This window comes from Hesperophylax consimilis, chromosome 21, assembly GCF_061612785.1.
Source record: "Hesperophylax consimilis isolate HC1 chromosome 21, BYU_Hcon_1.0, whole genome shotgun sequence".
NCBI classification, from domain to species: Eukaryota; Metazoa; Arthropoda; class Insecta; order Trichoptera; family Limnephilidae; genus Hesperophylax; species Hesperophylax consimilis.
In genome coordinates, this window is record NC_142856.1 from 17,468,644 (window position 1) to 17,475,621 (window position 6,978).

Consider the following 6,978-nt stretch of genomic DNA (forward strand, 5'->3'; position numbering starts at 1 on the left):
TCTATACAAACCTAGCGTAGCCCACAAACTACTTGAAAACTGGGATATAACTCTAAAGGGGACGCGAGCAGGCGTTATTAAAGGGGCAATTTTTTGTAGTAGTAAAAACGGTAGTCGTAGGTAAATATTTACCAAAGTATTAATTCATAATTTACAATTCACACACGAGGTTGATTATAACATCAACATGCTTCAGTAGGCAGCCAACAATGTACTTCGTTTGTCAAGCAATCTGAGATATTTTGACATCTCGAAATATAACCTCTCGAATGTGAGAATCGATTTGCGTTTTCGAACGAATTCTGACAGTTTGAAAACGATTATCTCGGACTGAACATTCGAATGATTTTTGACATTTCAGAGCGATTGTCTCAATTCCACTTTCGATGACATTTGAATACGATTATTTCGGACCGTGCATTCGAATTAATTCTGACCAATCACAACGCTTGGCTGGCATCGATTATTTCTGACCAATCACAGCGACGACTTTCGATGACGTTTCAAAACGATTGTCTCGGAGTTGCATTCGAATTAATTCTGACAATGAATCGAGATATTTCAAATGGTAAAAAAGATCGAGTAAACCATCGATGATTCATCGATTCCGCCCATCGCTAGCAGGATCTATATATTTTAATCGAAACATCAAAAGAATCGGATGATTAATCGACTAAATTATTCGGAGTTCAGCGATAGCAGTGGACATAGGCAGATTTTTGCTGGGGGGAAGTGTAAGTATTGCATTTGTAAAAAATGGACAAAACCTGTGTTTTTATAATGTAATATGTAATGATCGTACCATTATTATAATTATTTGAATGACTACGAATTTGAATGCGTCTAATATGACGTTAAATTTATAATATCTACATCAAACTGAAAACATAATACAAATAAGTTTCGTACCTACTTCCAATTATAAGGAAATACAATATAATTGAATATTCCTACTGGAGGTTTGAAATCTCCTCACATTTCTCATTATTCTGTGAAGCAATTCTTCAATAAAAATAATAATTAAAAAATTTCATCCCCACGGACATAAAAACCTGTATAACAAAACAATACCGAATGTAATATTTATATAACGGGCCGATTGAATCTTTCAGAACAAATATATACAGGGTGTATCGGCAAGTACCCGACAAACTTTAACCAGCTATTCCTCAGCACATTTTGAGTAAAAAATGTTATGGGCGCTTTGCTGTCCGGTAACATTTTTTTTCCATTAAAAACAAAAAATGAATAAAAAATCCACACTCCGTCACTGTCATTTAGATTGTTTCTCGTGTTCAACAGCTGTTATTAGCAAGTGTGTCGAAAAGTGTCCTCGCTCTTTCGTACACACTAAATAATAATAGTTAAAAATGAGACGAGTGGTGCCGTGCCATTTCGTTGTGATTGTAAAAGCGCGCCAACGTAGGTACGTACGTACATTATTCAACGAAACTCGAACGAAATATTGCCAGACGGGTTTTCAAACTTTGACAAAGGATAAAACATTGGTGACATGTGGTGAAAATATAAATAGTAATTTTTTTATTTAAAAAAATGTTACCGGACAGCAAAGTGCCCATAACGATTGGTTTATTTATGGCCCATAACATTTTTTACTCCAAATGTGCTAAGGAATAGCTGGTTAAAGTTTGTTGGGTACGTGCCGATACACCCTGTATATAGCCTTAAAATGCATTAAATCTTTAAAAAATATATGGAGCGCCCTCGAGGTGATTTTTTACAAAAACATCACTGTAAAAATGATAAATTTATGTTTATCAATAACCTTCCCAACTTATTATAAGTCAGAATTTTCACACACACTACATGCATGGGCGTCGTAATTATTATTCACATAATCATAGATTCTTTGGTTGATAGATAATATCCTAATTAAACAGCTAATTGCGTAATTCCAGTGGACATCAAATCATATTATTAGGTAGTACGTAAAACAATGTACCATGGGAATAAAATCTCGTTTGTCAAGCAATCAGAGATATTTTGGACGTTTCTCGGAGTTGGAAATCGATATTCGTTTTCGCGTGAATTCTGACCAATGACGCTACTGCTTTGATAACGATGAATTCTGACCAATGACGTGACTGCTTTGATATCAATTAATTCTCACCGTGACGTGACGGCTGTGGTTTAGAATGATTTTTGACAAAATCGATTCCTTTTTAGATGACCTTTGAAAATGATTGTCTCGGACTGTGTGATGATTTTTGATAGAATCGATTTGTCCATGGTAATGAAACGAAATATTTCGAATATAAATATCTCGAAAAGATCAAGTAAATCATCGATGATTCATCGATTTTGAACAGGCTTTCAACAGAGTTTATCAAGTTTTTAGTTGAATTGAATGAATGAAGCTGATTTTATTTATTTATTTAAACGCCATAAAATGGCTTTTACAATAGAGTGATTACAGAACAAGTAATGTGTACACAAAAATATAGTTGCAAGTGATACAGTTGTTAATAGAAGTGCAGTTAAACAATACATAATTAAAAGAAATATCTACTAGTGTAGAAATAGTTGAATGAATACTAGGTTTGTATAAGACCTGACATAAATCAAGGTATGAGGTGTTTATAATAGTAATTAATATAAAGTAAATTCTATCAAGGCCTAGAACGTTATAATAACAGAGAATATTTTATTTGAACAGAAAATTAATATGTATAAAAAAGTGACTTTTTCATATGTATAATCTAAAAATATTATAATAGAGTAGTTAGTAGTGAGTTTATTGTTGCCTTCAAAATTAATTCTACTTGGAATAGCTGGGCAAGTATCGCAATTTGGCTTTAGTAAAACAGGGCTGTCAACGATTTTATGATACTTTGGGATAGTAAATAATATATTGTCATGTTTCTTGACTATGCACCGGTGCCGAAGGGATTAATTATGCTAATTCCTTACCAGTAGAACAAGTATGGTATTTCCACATGACGCCTGTAATCTAAAATGTAGTATCCCATACAAAAAACAAATTTTGTACGAATGGCATTGAAGCCCAATCTAGGGTGAGGGGAAATTGCCTGGCAGCCATCTCGTATAACTACTGTTGAACTGATTTGTATGCAAAGTGGTGCATAATTAACTCATATTATTTTATTTTCGTGTTGTTTATGCATTTATATCGGCTTATAATTTTTTTGGAGTATTTGATAATACAATGAATGGAATACGTCAATAAAAAATTAAGTAGATTTTGATGTTTCCATACGTCTTCTCTCTCACCCTGCAGCTTCAAATTGTTGTTCAATTGCTCCCTCCAGGGCTTTTTAGGTCCATGGGGAAATTGCCTGTCAGTCATCTTGTATGACTAACTTTTGAACTGATTTGTATGCAAAATGGTGCACATCAAACTCATATTATTTGATTTTTTGGTTTATTTGATGATACAAGGAATGGGATGTCAATAAAAAATTAAATAGTTTTGACATTTTTCATACATCTTCCCTTCCACCACGAGACTTCAAATTGTTCTCGAATTGCTCCGTCCAGGGCTTTTTAGGTCCACGGCCCAATCCAAGGTTCGTAGAAAATATTTTTAACAATTTCTACTAACCTTGGGCCCAGTACCAGTGCTGATATGTCTAATTTTTTCACTGGATCATAGATTTCGGATCAAAATTTTCCTTGCAGTGTATTTATACGTATTGTGTGGTTATAATGCTTTTGCGTTTGGAATGTTAAGTGATAAGCCTTTAGTTATTCAGTTACTCCTTCCACTTTTTAGACGTTTTATTATAGTTTTGAAGCAGGGTCGGTCTTATTTTTATTTTTTGTTTTAGTTTATTAGGAAATTTACAGTTTAAAAAAATAAAAAAATAATTGAACATAAAATATAGAACATGATTTAAACCAGTTAAGTTCCATTTATAATATTTATTAAAGCTATAAATTAATTAAAAGTAATAAAAAACATAGTGTGTGTGAAAAAAGATTGAAAAGAGAATACTAAACAATACAGAAGTAATATTATTAACGTAGGTATATAGTGAGGTTAATTTGATTTTAAACGATTTAAGGATACAGTGGAAAATGTCAATATCGCTTAAGGCATTATATATGCACGCGTAATTGGAACAGTCCTCTCGGGGCGCCGAATTGCTAAGCCGGAAAAGAGGCAAGGCGTTGATAATAACATAACATCTAGCACAGCGTCCTTTAAGTTTTTACTAGTAGCTCTCAGGGACTTGCTTGCAGTTTTTATTACATTAGTCACCATCTTTCAGTGCGGTCGATGAGTTTTCTTTATTTCACTACTTTCAAAACCTTTAGATCAAGATTTAAGATTTCAGTAGCTTTATTCCTCATGATCAATTTGAATGCCAGAAATCCAGGCATTTATTGACAAATAATATATAACACATATTATTTTTTTTTTAAACTTCCGATTTAGTTGTCCGGGTTAAGTCTTCCCCAAAGGAAAAACTTAACCCTTCCACTCACTTTTCCACAAATGATCATCTAGTCAATCAACATTATGTAAGTGCATTATATAAGCAAAATAAATACAAAACAATACAAGAACAACACGTCAAATCACCAGAGATCAAATGGAAAATAATTCACCGTCTCCAGATATTTTCATATCAGAGGGTTCGGCTCGGTAGAACTTCTAACAGGGCCTATAAATCCTACTGATCCCTCAACATAAATATTTAAAAAATCTTTTGTTATCCTACATGTATTCAAAATGACCGACTTTTGCATCGTTATATATAATTTTTTTGATAGATCTAATACGCCTAAATTTTTAATTAGAGAGCTAGGTATAATGCCAGTAGCCGAAATAACGAATGGTAATATTTTTATAGTCTGAGAATGCCAAATTCTTTTTATTTCATTTCCTAAATCTGTGTATTTTCTTATTTTTTCACTAACAGATTTTTGAATATTACAGGAATTTGGAATAGCGACATCAATGATATAAGTTATTTTTTTAATTTTGTCATGTAAAACTATATCGGGTCTATTATGACTAATCGCTCGGTCTGTTAGTATAGTTTTATCATAATATATTTTATAAAATTCGTTTTCTAAAAATGAATTTGGTTCGTATTCATAATATGGTACTACATTACGGCAGTCAATCAAGTTATGTTTAATTACCAAATTTTGGTGAATTAATATAGAACATCCCGATATAATATGTTCTATAGTTTCCGGAAAAGCCAAACATTTTCTACACAAATCATCAATTTGATTTGTATCTTTGATTATATGCTTTCTATAATTTTTAGTATTAATGACTCTATCCTGAATGGCAAGCATAAATCCTTCTATTTCTGCGCTCAACTCTCCAATACTCAACCATTTGTTTGACGAAATTTTGTCAACATACGTTTGGTTGAGATAATTGAAGTGTTTTGCGTGTAAAATTTTATTTGACCAGGAATCTAATAATTCCTGGTTGGGATTTATAAAAATGTTGGCATTCTTATCGTATAAATTTAAAGGTGTAATATTTCTATCTGCCTTGCAAATTATTTTGTGCATTTCTGAGCTATGAGCTTTCCTATGGAAAAAAGTTCTTAGCATTTCTACCTGATTATGTTTCAAAGAAGTTATTTTGACTATACCTCTACCTCCTAAATTTCTAGGTAAATTAACTCGTTCTATAGCTGAATTTGGATGATGGCAATTAAACTTTGTTAGCGTAGTTCTAATTAATCTTTCTAAGTTATCTAAATCTGTATTAGACCATTTAATTATGCCAAATGAGTACGTTAATAGAGGTATTGCCCAAGTATTTATTGCTTTTACTAAATTTTTAGCAGATAGATTGCATTTTAAAATTTTCCTGATCCTAGTTTGAAATTTAATCCTAATATCATTTTTAATACTACTATGGTCTAATCTATTTGATTGTGGGTATCCTAAATACTTATAAACCTCATCCCTTTTCATACTAGTAATTTGGAAATTTCTAAATATACTCTCGTCCCCATCTACAATTTTGCCTTTCTCTATATGGATCGTTCTACATTTATCTAAACCAAAAGTCATTTTGATATCATCTGAAAAGTTTTTAACTACCTCGATCATTTTCTCTAAATTTTGTTCAGAATTCGAAAATAATTTTATGTCATCCATATATAATAAATGCGAAATTGTACTACTCTCCCTTGTATTACCCTTAACTTTTATTCCAAACTTGCTTTTAATTAACATTTTAGATAGAGGATTCAATGCTAAACAAAACCAAAGAGGACTCAATGAGTCTCCTTGAAAAATTCCTCTTTTAATTGAAATGCCCGGTATTACTATTTTCTTACCTTTTAAATTGATAAGTAAATTGGTATTCCAAAAGGACATAATATTTTCCAGAAAGCTAATAATAATGGGGTTAATTTTATATATATTTAATACTTTGATCAGCCACGAGTGCGGGACACTATCGAAAGCCTTTTGGTAGTCTATATAGCAAGTATGTAAATTACGTTTTCGAGTTTGAATCTGTTTTAGAATTACAGAATCAATAACTAATTGTTCTTTACATCCCATATGTTTTCTGCGACAACCTTTTTGTTGTTCAGATAAAATATTTTTTTCATCTAAATGTGTATATATTAAATCTGTCAAGCAAGAGGTTAATATTTTGTATATTGTCGGTAAACATGTAATGGGTCTGTACTGAGAGGGATTATTAATATTTTCGCTTTTGGGCAACATATAAGTAATGCCCTTAGTTAGAAAATTTGGAAAATTTTGTGGTTGACTGACAAATTTTGAAAGATTTTTTGCCAATTTTTTTTATTTTTTACATACAAATTTAAATGCAAATCATTTTCATCAGAAGGCAAGTTTTAATGTATTTGTGCACACCGAGAGCATGTTTCTTAAAAGGTAAGAACTAATGTTGATATTTTTATTTTTGTTTACTGGTAGCCCCACATGTCAAATATTGTGCATAGAAATATTTTAATTTCGTGTTTAATCTGTGGAAAAGTCTTC